We start from the raw sequence: 10,583 nt of genomic DNA on the forward strand, positions 1-10,583 counted from the left end.
TGTCTTGGAGCAAACCAAACCAAACCAAACCAAACCAAACCAAACCAAACCAAACCAAACCAAACCAAACCAAACCAAACTGAGAGAGAGAGAGAGAGAGAGAGAGAGAGAGAGAGAGAGAGAGAGAAGTTCTTCCAAAGAATAAAAATTCACAGTGAAAGAAATGATTTTCCTAAAAGCATAAAATGTATGAAAAAGACATGGTTAGAAATACAAATCACAAAGGTCTTGAAATATTCACAAATAATGTGACATAGGATCACACTGATTTTTCAAAGTACTGATATTTCTTTGGTATTATTGCAGATTGTCCTGCTTACCTCTTGTCTTGATAGAAGAAAATAATATAATTGAACATGTAAATGCCATTCAAACTTCTAATGTAAACAAACATCTACCTATAGCAATTATCTACTGAATTCAAGTTACTCATGCCTATTAGGTTGTACTTGCCCCTTTGAGGGGTGTCTTTTCTTTTCCTACTTCTCAGAATGATGCCTGAATGTTCAGGGGAGGAGAGCTTACATATCTCTGTAACTTCAGGAAAAGGCTCAGTTCCACATGCTTCCCATGGGTTCTCATTAGCCTTTAGTAAAATACTCTTTATCTTTCCTGGTCATTATCGAGCTATTGATGGGTTTACAAGAGTATTACTTGCCAGCGTTGTTGCCAATCATGAAGTGTTGATAGTGTAACCTCTCATTATCAAGAGCCCCAGTATCTGGCTCTGCCTTAAGCTGTGGAGACTTTTGGATTTTCTGCATGCCATATCTTCATGTGTGAGACACTGAAAGTATTTATTTGTGTAATTATATTATGCCTCCAATTCTTCTTTATTGATTGTCTGCTATGCCTTTTCACAGTACCCTGTAATGTAGTCTCTTGTGTCAAAAGTGGAATGAGTTTTCCTATCTGGGAAGTTTCACATGCTTTTCTCATTCTTATGACTGGGAATTAGAATATCAATACTCCATGCGTTTCTCATGAAGTAAAGCATCTAGCCCTTAATCTTTTACTTTGTAAATATTTCTACTATACTCCTATTCAAAATTTTATTTCCCCTCCAGTCTCGGGAAAACAATTTTGTATTTTTTCTATTTTACAGCCTGTGATAAAATATGAAATTCATAATTCTGTTGCACTGTTCTTGATATTTGGGGAGGATCATTTGAAATATTAAAAAATGCATACACTTACAGAAAACACATTTACAATTTCTTTTAAACAAAACTTTTCTTCTAACACTGGAACACTCCCTGTGGACTTCAATGTACAAAAAGATTTAATTTCTACCAAGTTAATGATTCAATTCTTTATTGTCTTCACTACTGCTTCCCTAAAGTTATGGCAACCAGTGATGCAGATCATTAAAAATGTGGAACCAGTGATACTAGAAATTGACATTGAAATTCATCACACACACACACACACACACACACACACACACACACACACACACACACACACACACACACAAACACCCAAAGTATCTATTGTGATGAATTATAAGATGGCAAGTAAGCAGTGTCAAGAGAGTGGTTCAAATGTCTAAATAAAAGATGATGGTATAGAAACGTGAAAAAGTGTTGGAGTTGGAAAATACTTGTGATATAGAAGTAGCTAGGTCTAATTACTAGATATTGAGCATAGGAGAGACAATCACTAATCATGTATGATTTTCTACATAAAATGGTGTGACAGAAAATACCTGTACACTTTAACTAGCAAAACTCTTTACCAAAAGTTAGGGTACACATGGATACCAGACTTGGTTTGGGGATAAAGTCAGTTATGTTTATTGACCATCCATGAAGGAGTTGAAGGTGACTTTCAGACTATTTTACTGTTTAATGTACTGGTGTTACCAAGAAAAATATTTAAGCAAATGGCGAATGAGTAGAGGGAAATTATGCTGAATTGAATATGTTGGAAGTTTACTGATGCATTTTTATTGAGAAAGGCAATCATGGGAATAAACTAAGTTGTATATTTCTTTGTAACCTCAATACAAGCAAACCTTACAGTTAGTTTATACCCTGAAAGTATTGCTCCTAGTTTTGGGTAATAGATGTTAGTTTCTCAACACTTCCAGCCTGGCCGATCTTTTAAAAAATAAAGTCAATGATTATTAGTTGCCATCTATCATAATGATTCCAAAAGAAACAGACCCACTTAGAAACTTTCCTGAAATTGTCTAGGTCCAGCTTCTCAATGGGAAATTATTTCCCAAGAACAGTTTATTTTATGCCGCACTTCAGTGATATGTGACAGCTCTCAAATAATAAAAATGAATCATTCCCTTTGAGAAAAGTAATGTTTGTCTTTCAGAAAACCTTTTGGTATAATAGATAAAGAAGCATAGTGACACAGTTATGACTCTCACTGATACAGCTTTACTCACTGTGAAAACATATATATTTTTTTATTTATTGAATGGCTATGTGTGTGGTTGAGGATAATGGTGAGGAGAGGGAAGGAAAACATTTCTCTTAATAAGGAGTGTGTGTACTACAAATTTGACATGTTATCACTTCCTAGACTTTCTTTTAGTTTGTTTAGCTTTTGAACTGGCTTATAGATAGTTTTCTATGTTACATGGTGTAATATATAGACTTACACATAACACTTTCTGGTGATTAAAACAAAATACTATTTATTTCTCAAAGCTCTGGAGAGAAGAACGAGTAAAATTAAAGGAGTGGTAAATATGTTTTAATTCATGTCTCTGTTCACATTTATTTAAGTATCTAACACAAACTCCCATTATGAAAGCTCATAGCCTAATCACATTTCAAGTCAGTCCTTATTATCATTTCCTTTTCTGATGACATATCAAATTGTAACTTTGGCAAGAAAATAGAAAGTAATCACTCAGGTGACAGCATATTTATTAATTAATTTATTCTCTAAATAAAATGACAAGATAAGCATTATTCTCATGTTTATAGTGATTTGGCCATTTACCTAAGGTCATAAGCTTGTAAGAGAAATTCAGCTTTTCAAAGTAAATCTATTTTGCTTCAAAGTTTATACTATTAAGTATAAAACTTATTCGTTCTATAACCTGGTTGATCAACTTAATCACTTGGAAAACCCTGAAAATAACTATTCCTGTATATCTCACATGGCAGAACTACCACATCCTGCTAAGGAGTAAAGAAAAGGCTTACTATAAACCACAACACTCCATCCCATGCTCACTCCTGTCACAGCACAATGGAGTGGCATCAAAGGCAGAAATCAGGAACGTTTTGTGGCAACAGTGCAAATGAAGTTAGAAAGATGAATAACATTCTTAGGACATGTTTTAAAAAGGTCTCAGTGGTAAAAGATTCCCTGTCTAACATTAGTTGTTACAACAAGTAAGTACTTGTGTCTATAGTTCCAAACTCAAAACCAGAAAGAAGATGGGCACCAGGGCACTCCTGAAGGTGTCATAAGGAAATGTGAGTGTCCCTGCTAAAACCATCTGAATACGAATCTATGACCTCACCAACCACAGATTCTACAGTTTATTTAACTTTGTGCTCTTGAAATAGCACTTTCTCTTTTGATCAAATTCTCCTTGAAACTCCTCTCTGAAAAAACACAATTTTATAATCAAAAGTTGATAATATTAACTTAGCTCCATTGAAAATTGATACTTCCTGTAGGCCAGCAGTATGCAAACTACCAACTTCCCTTTAGTTCTTATTGCTTGCTGAAAAATATCCTTATTAATTTGTTCTTTAAACTGTGCTGGGCCAGGACTTGTTTATTTTACTGCATCAAGTTATGTGTAGCTAATACTCCTGTATTATTTCACTATTAACAATTTGCATCATTTATGACTGAACATTATCCTTGTCTCTTTCTAGTTTTCACATACAAACTTAAACACATATAATTAAAATTAAAAATAAAATTAAAATTGTTCTCTTTCTCTCTTACACACACATACACACACACACACACACACACACACACACATACACATACACACACACATTGTGGTCTGTAAAAACCCTCAATTAAGAGGTACTAAGTGAGAAGTGGATCAGATATTAAAGGTCAGATGTGTCTATAAAGATGTGCAAGGTAACTGTTGAGTCTGTATCCACCCTTGAGTACAGGATTCTCATGGCTCCTCCATCTCCAGTTTACATGTCACCAGTTTGCCATGAATGGATATCTTGCTGTGCTCACTGTGGACAACAGCTCTAGCATGTGCAAAGCTGGCTTTTTTGAGCAACGATGCTCCCTGGGCCATCTTCCCCTCCATCTTGGGCTGTCCTAAGCTCCAGGGCATGATGGTGGGTATGGGTCAGAAGGACTCCTACATGGACAATGGGGTTTAAAGCAAGAGAGGCATCCTGACCCTAAAATACCCCATTGAACACTGCATTGCCACCAACTGGAACAATATGTAGAAGATCTGGCATCACAACTTTTACAAGTTGCATGTGGCATCTGAGGAGCACCCTGTGCAGCTCACCAAGGCCCCTGAACCCTCAGGCAAACCGTGAGACCTTTAACACCCCAGCCACGTACGTAGCCATCCAGGCTGTGCTGTCTCTGTATGCCTCTCGTCCTACCACTGACATTGTGATGGACTCTGGAGACAGGGTCACCCACACTGTGTCCAGCACCTGACAGACTACCTCATGAAGATCCTGACCCAGAGTAGCTACAGCTTTATCAACACAGCTGAGAGGTAAATTGTGTGTGACATCAAAGAGTAGCCGTGCTATGTTGCCCTAGATTTCAAGCAGGAGATGGCCACTGCTGCATCCTCTTCCTCCCTGGAGAAGAGCTGAGTTGCCTGACATCCAGGTTATTACTATTGGCAATGAGCAACTCTGATATCCCGAGGCTCTTTACAGCCTTCCTTCTTGGGCATGGAATCCTGTGGCATCCATGAAACTACATTCAGTTCCATCATGAAGTGTGATGTTGACATCCATAAAGACCTCTATGACAGCAGAGTGTTATCTGGTGGTACCACCATGCTATGTACCCAGGCATTGCTGACCTGATGCAGNAGGAGATCTCTACTCTGGCTCCTAGCACCATGAAGTTCAAGATCATTGCTCCTCCTGAGCGCAAGTACTCTGTGTGGATCTGTGGCCCCATCCTGGCCTCACTGTCTACCTTCCTGCAGATGTGGATCAGCAAGCAGGAGTATGATGAGTTCAGCCCTCCATCATGCTTCTAGGCAGACTGTTTACTGAGCTGCATTTTACACCTTTTATTTGACAAAATCTAACTTGCACAGAAAAAATAAAAACAAAATCAAAAACAAAAAATGAATAACATTGGCATGACTTTGTTTTGTTTTGTTTTGTTTTTAAAAAATTGTTGTTGGTTTTGGTGCTTTTGACTCGAGATTTAAAAACTGGAACAGTGAAGGAGGCAGGAGATGGTTAGAGCAAGCATCCCCCAAATTTTCCAATTTGATTGAGGACTTTGATTATACATTGATCTTTTGTTTTTGTTTTTAAAAAGTCAATCCACATACCTATTAATGATATGGTTGCTGGAAGTCCCTCACCCTCCCAAAAGCCACTCCCACTCCTGAGATGAGGATGGCTGAGTCCATTCTCTGAGGCCACACCAGGGAGATGACAGCATTATTTCTGTATAATTTATGTACTGAAATATTTTTTAAATAACTTCCTCCTTAATACTTCTTCATTTTTTTGTTTTTAATTTTTGAATGGACAGTCATTGTGATCCTACTGAATTTGGCCCCAATAATTTGTAGTGTGAAAGCTTTGGTCTTCCTGGGAGTGGCTTGAGGTGTTGAGGCAGTCTATACACTGACTAGAGATCAGTTTAATAAAAGTGGACACAATACAAAGAAACAAACTAGCAAACAATAAAATGATGTTCATGGATATTATGAGCTGTATGAGATCTTATTTCAGAAAAATAAGAAAAAGAATTTCAGTGCAGCAGCATTATGTATTTTTCTGAAATCTGTAATTTCAGATGGGATAGTTAGGTTAAACTTTACTATTATGTAGTCCTAGACTTCATTCATTTAATCCGTTCTTATTGTTGATGTTGCATAGGACCCTGAAGGATTAAAGCCAAATGAACTATATGCAGTCACAATCCATATATCCTATAATTACATTTGCTTTTTACCTTAGAAGAGATTTGCTTAATGTGTCTGCAACTACAGATAATTTAGAGAAAAAGTTCACTATTATATTAAATTAAGTATAACCTTATAGAAAGAGAGAGAAGGCAATTTAAAATCTGATGTTTATGGTATGCCACAGCAATTGATGTAGGCTTTCCAGGATAGAAAAAAGGTGACCATGAAAATGCTTTGGGGACATAAAAAGTAAGCGGGTGGATTTACCTTAGCTTTGGTTATTTCTCTATAAACAAATAAATTTGTTTTGATAGAATACAGCTTTACTCTTTCTGCATAAAACTGCATGTAAATATTATTGATTAATTTACTATCTAAGGGAGTGAGATACTCGCTTTGATAGCAGTGACCTTTGGATTGAATTATGACTCATTCAGAGATGATAAGGATCCCACAAAAGAATAGACTGTGACCTATCAACCAGCATCTTATAAGACACATTACTGTTTTATCTCTGTATGAGTCATTGTAGCAAACAACAAACAATGGAGTTGAAACATTACTGAAGAAAAGACTCCAAAAGTAACAGTTTCTAAATATCTTATACAAAACACCTAAAGGCCTACTTAATGACCTTCCTCAAGAATCTGGTTTGGAGAAGATAAGCAGAAAAAATTCTGATAAACTATAATTTTTGATAATCATGTCCTTGAATAGAAGAAATAGAGACTTTTGTTATAGAAATCATTTAAAACTGAGAAGTTTAGTAGGATGGCCTGACTTTCCAAGATTTGGGGGGGGGGAATCAGACAAGGCTTTCCCCCATGACTGATATATATATCACAACTGGAAATATGGCTTTGTGGTTAAGAATATTTGCTGCTATTTCAGAAGACCAGAGTTTGATTTCTATTACAACATTTAAAATAAATCTTTATATTACCAACAAGGAGAGACCAATAAAGACATAGTAGAAGGTGCCAAGACCAGAAGTTGATCCTCAGTTCCAATGTACAAGAATGTTGTTTCATTATTCTTGATATAGATTTAAAACAGCTGGTATTTTCTCTTCTCTCCACCCTTAACTCAGTGTGCTCTTTGATAATAGCAACCAAGAGTTAGGTGATGAACCATTTCAAACGCTATCATTCTGAATCTTTTATTTTCCAATGTTTCTGTATTTGGGGGGTTTTGTCAATAAATATAAGTTGTTGACAGCAAAGTGTGCAAATGCGGAGATGTCAATTAAGAGATGTTGGTATGGCTTTTGACTGAAATAGACATCTAAGAGTAATTGGTATATTTCCTGAAGGATCTCAAGAAAGTCTACATAGCTACTTGATTCACATGTTTAATTCTGTACACATGATAATACTTAGAATACTCAACCTCTTAAAGTGAAGTAGATAAAATCAGTTCTTCAGTAAAGACCCGAGTAAAGAACTATGTGAATAGCCAGTTTTCAATGAAAAGAGGAAAATTGATGATATTTATTCTGTTATTATTTAGTATTGACATATATACTGGGGTGACACAGACCAATCCCTTTAAATAATGTTTCTGAATCCTTAATTGTTACAAGTATGATGGGTTGGTTTAAAATATATTTTATAATAATTGTCTAATGCTAGTTAACCAAGAATGTATTCTAAATTCTAGGCAGTTAAATTTTAGAAAGTACAATACTATGGATGGTGACTAGAACCATAAATGTAGGTGAGATTGGCTTTTGAAAATGTATAGAGTAAAGGAGAAATGCAAAATTAAGCACAGTAAGCATATATTTATTCCATTTAAACAATGAGCAGAAGAAAATATTTTGAAGAGACTTGACAAAATAGATCATGGTATGTGTAAGGAAAAATGAAAAAAAAATATGATGCAATAGATAATAAGAGAAGCACTTCAAAATACAGAGAGAAGCCAGATGGTTGTAAAGTAAAATTTTTGGATTATACATCATTTTGCCTAGACACAGTCAAAATGGTTAGAAAAAGCACACTACAAAAATGAAACAATTTAACAATCATATTTTATGAAATACATCGTTACTTCTAATACAAATAAGAGGTAGAGAATAGACAAGGAAGAAGTTTACAATAATATGGTATTTTAATATCCAATTTTATTAATAATTTTTTTATTCCATGTTTTCTTCATTTACATTTCAAATGTTATCCCCTTTCCTAGTTACTTCTCTGAAAATTCCTTATACCCTCCCTCCTCCGCTCCACAATCCACCCACTCCCACTTCCTGGCCCTTGCATTCTCCTATAATGGGGCATAGAATCTTCACAAGACCAGGGGCCTCTCCTCCCATTAATGGCCAACTAGACCATACTCTGCTACACATGCAGCTAGAGACATGAGCTCTGGGGGACTGGTTAATTCTTATCATTGTTCCTCCTGTAGGGCTGCAGACTCCTTCAAGTCCTTGGGTACTTTCTCTAGCTCCTGCATTGGGGACCCTGTGTTCCATCCAGTAGATGACTATGAGCATCCACATCTGTATTTGCCAGGTACTGGCATAGCCTCACAGGAGACAGCTATATCAGGATACTGTCAGCAAAATCGTGTTGGTATATACAATAGTATCCAGGTAAGGTGGTTGTTGATGGGATGGATCCCCAGGTGGGGCAGTCTCTGGATATACCAAAGTTAAATCAGGATCAGATTAATGATCTTAACAGTCCCATTTCCACTAAAGAAATAGAAGACGTCATAAATAGTCCACAACCACAAAAAGCCCAGGACCAGATGGGTTTAGTGCAGTTCTATCAGACCTTCAAAGAAGACCTAATCCAACTTTCCTCAAACTATTCCACAAAATAGAAACAGAAGGTACTCTACCCAATTCATTCCATGAAGCCACAATTACTCTGATACCTAAACAACACAAAGATCCAACAAAGAAAGAGAACGTCAGACCAATTTCCCTTATGAATATCAATGCAAAAATTTTTAATGGAATCCTCGCAAACCGAATTCAAGAACACATCAAAACAATCACCCATCATGACCAAGTAGGCTTCATTCCAGGGATGCAGGAATGGATTAATATATGGAAATCCATCAATGTAATCCACTATATAAACAAACTAAAGGACAAAAAATACATCATCTTCTCAATAGATGCTGAGAAAGCATTTGACGAAATCCAACACCCCTTCATGATAAAAGCCTTGGAAAGATCAGGAATTCAAGGCCCCTACATAAACATAATAAAAGCAAACTACAGCAAACCAGTAGCCAACATCAAAGTAAAAGGAGAGAAACTAGAAGCAATTCCACTAAAATCAGGGACTAGACAAGGCTGCCCACTCTCTCCCTACCTATTCAAAATAGTACTTGAAATCATAGCCAGAGCAACATAAGGAGATCAAGGGGATATAAATTAGAAAGGAAGAAGTCAAAATATCATTATTTGCAGATGATATAATGGTATATTTAAGTCAGCCTAAACCTGTTAAACAGATTCAGTGCAGTAGCAGGATATAAAATTAACTCAATCAAATCAGTGGCCTTCCTCTACCCGAAGGACAGACGGGACAAGAAAGAAATTAGGGAAACAGCATTCACAATAGTCACAAATAATAAAATACCTTGGTGTGACTCTAAATAAGGAAGTGAAAGTTCTGTATGATAAGAACTTCAAATCCCTAAAGAAATAAAGTGAAGAAGTTCTCAGAAGATGGAAAGATCTCCCATGATCATGGATGGGCAGGACTAACATAGTCAAAAGGGCCATCCTCGCAAAAGCAATCTGCAGATTCAATGCAATCCCCATCAAAATTCCATCTCAATTCTTCACTGAGTTAGAAAGGGCAACTTGCTAATTCATCTGGAATAATAAAAAACCTAGGATAGCAAAAAACATTCTCAACAATAAAAGAACCTCTGGTGGAATCACCATGCCTAACCTTAACCTGTACTACAGTGCAATTGTGATAAAATGTGCATGGTACTGGTGCAGCGACAGACATGTAGATCAATGGAATAGAATTGAAGATCCAGCAATGAATCCACACACCTATGGTCACTTGATTTTTGACAAGGGAGCTAAAACCATCCAGTGGAAAAAAGACAGCATTTTCAACAAATGGAGCTGGCACAACTGGCAACTATCATGTAGAAGAATGAGAACTAATCCATTCTCATCTCCTTGTAAAAAGCTCAAGTCAAAGTGGATCAAAGAACTCCATATAAAACCAGAGACACTGAAATTGATAGAGGAGAAAGTGGGGAAAAGCCTCGAAGACATGGGAATAGGGGGAAAAAATTCTCATCAGAACACCTATGGCTTGTGCTGTAAAATCAAGAATTGACAAATGGGACCTCATAAAATTGCAAAGCNTCTGTAAGGCAAAAGACACTGTCATTAAGACAAAAATGCCACCAATAGATAGGGAAAGGATTTTTACCAATCCTAAATCTGATAGAGGACTAATATCCAATATATACAAAGAGCTCAGGAAGCTGGACTCCAGAAATTCAAATAACT

The 10,583-nt window shown here is 36.4% G+C and overlaps 2 pseudogenes; one reads left to right on the plus strand and one right to left on the minus strand.

Moving 5' to 3' along the window:
- Positions 1 to 4,163: 4,163 nt before the first annotated feature.
- LOC110314510 lies at positions 4,164 to 5,194 on the plus strand (annotated as a pseudogene).
- A 2,856-nt stretch (positions 5,195 to 8,050) lies between these two features.
- The window catches only part of LOC110314511, a 3,819-nt pseudogene continuing 1,286 nt past the window's right edge, over positions 8,051 to 10,583 (minus strand).

Source organism: Mus pahari, chromosome X (genome assembly GCF_900095145.1).
Source record: "Mus pahari chromosome X, PAHARI_EIJ_v1.1, whole genome shotgun sequence".
Classification (NCBI taxonomy): domain Eukaryota; kingdom Metazoa; phylum Chordata; class Mammalia; order Rodentia; family Muridae; genus Mus; species Mus pahari.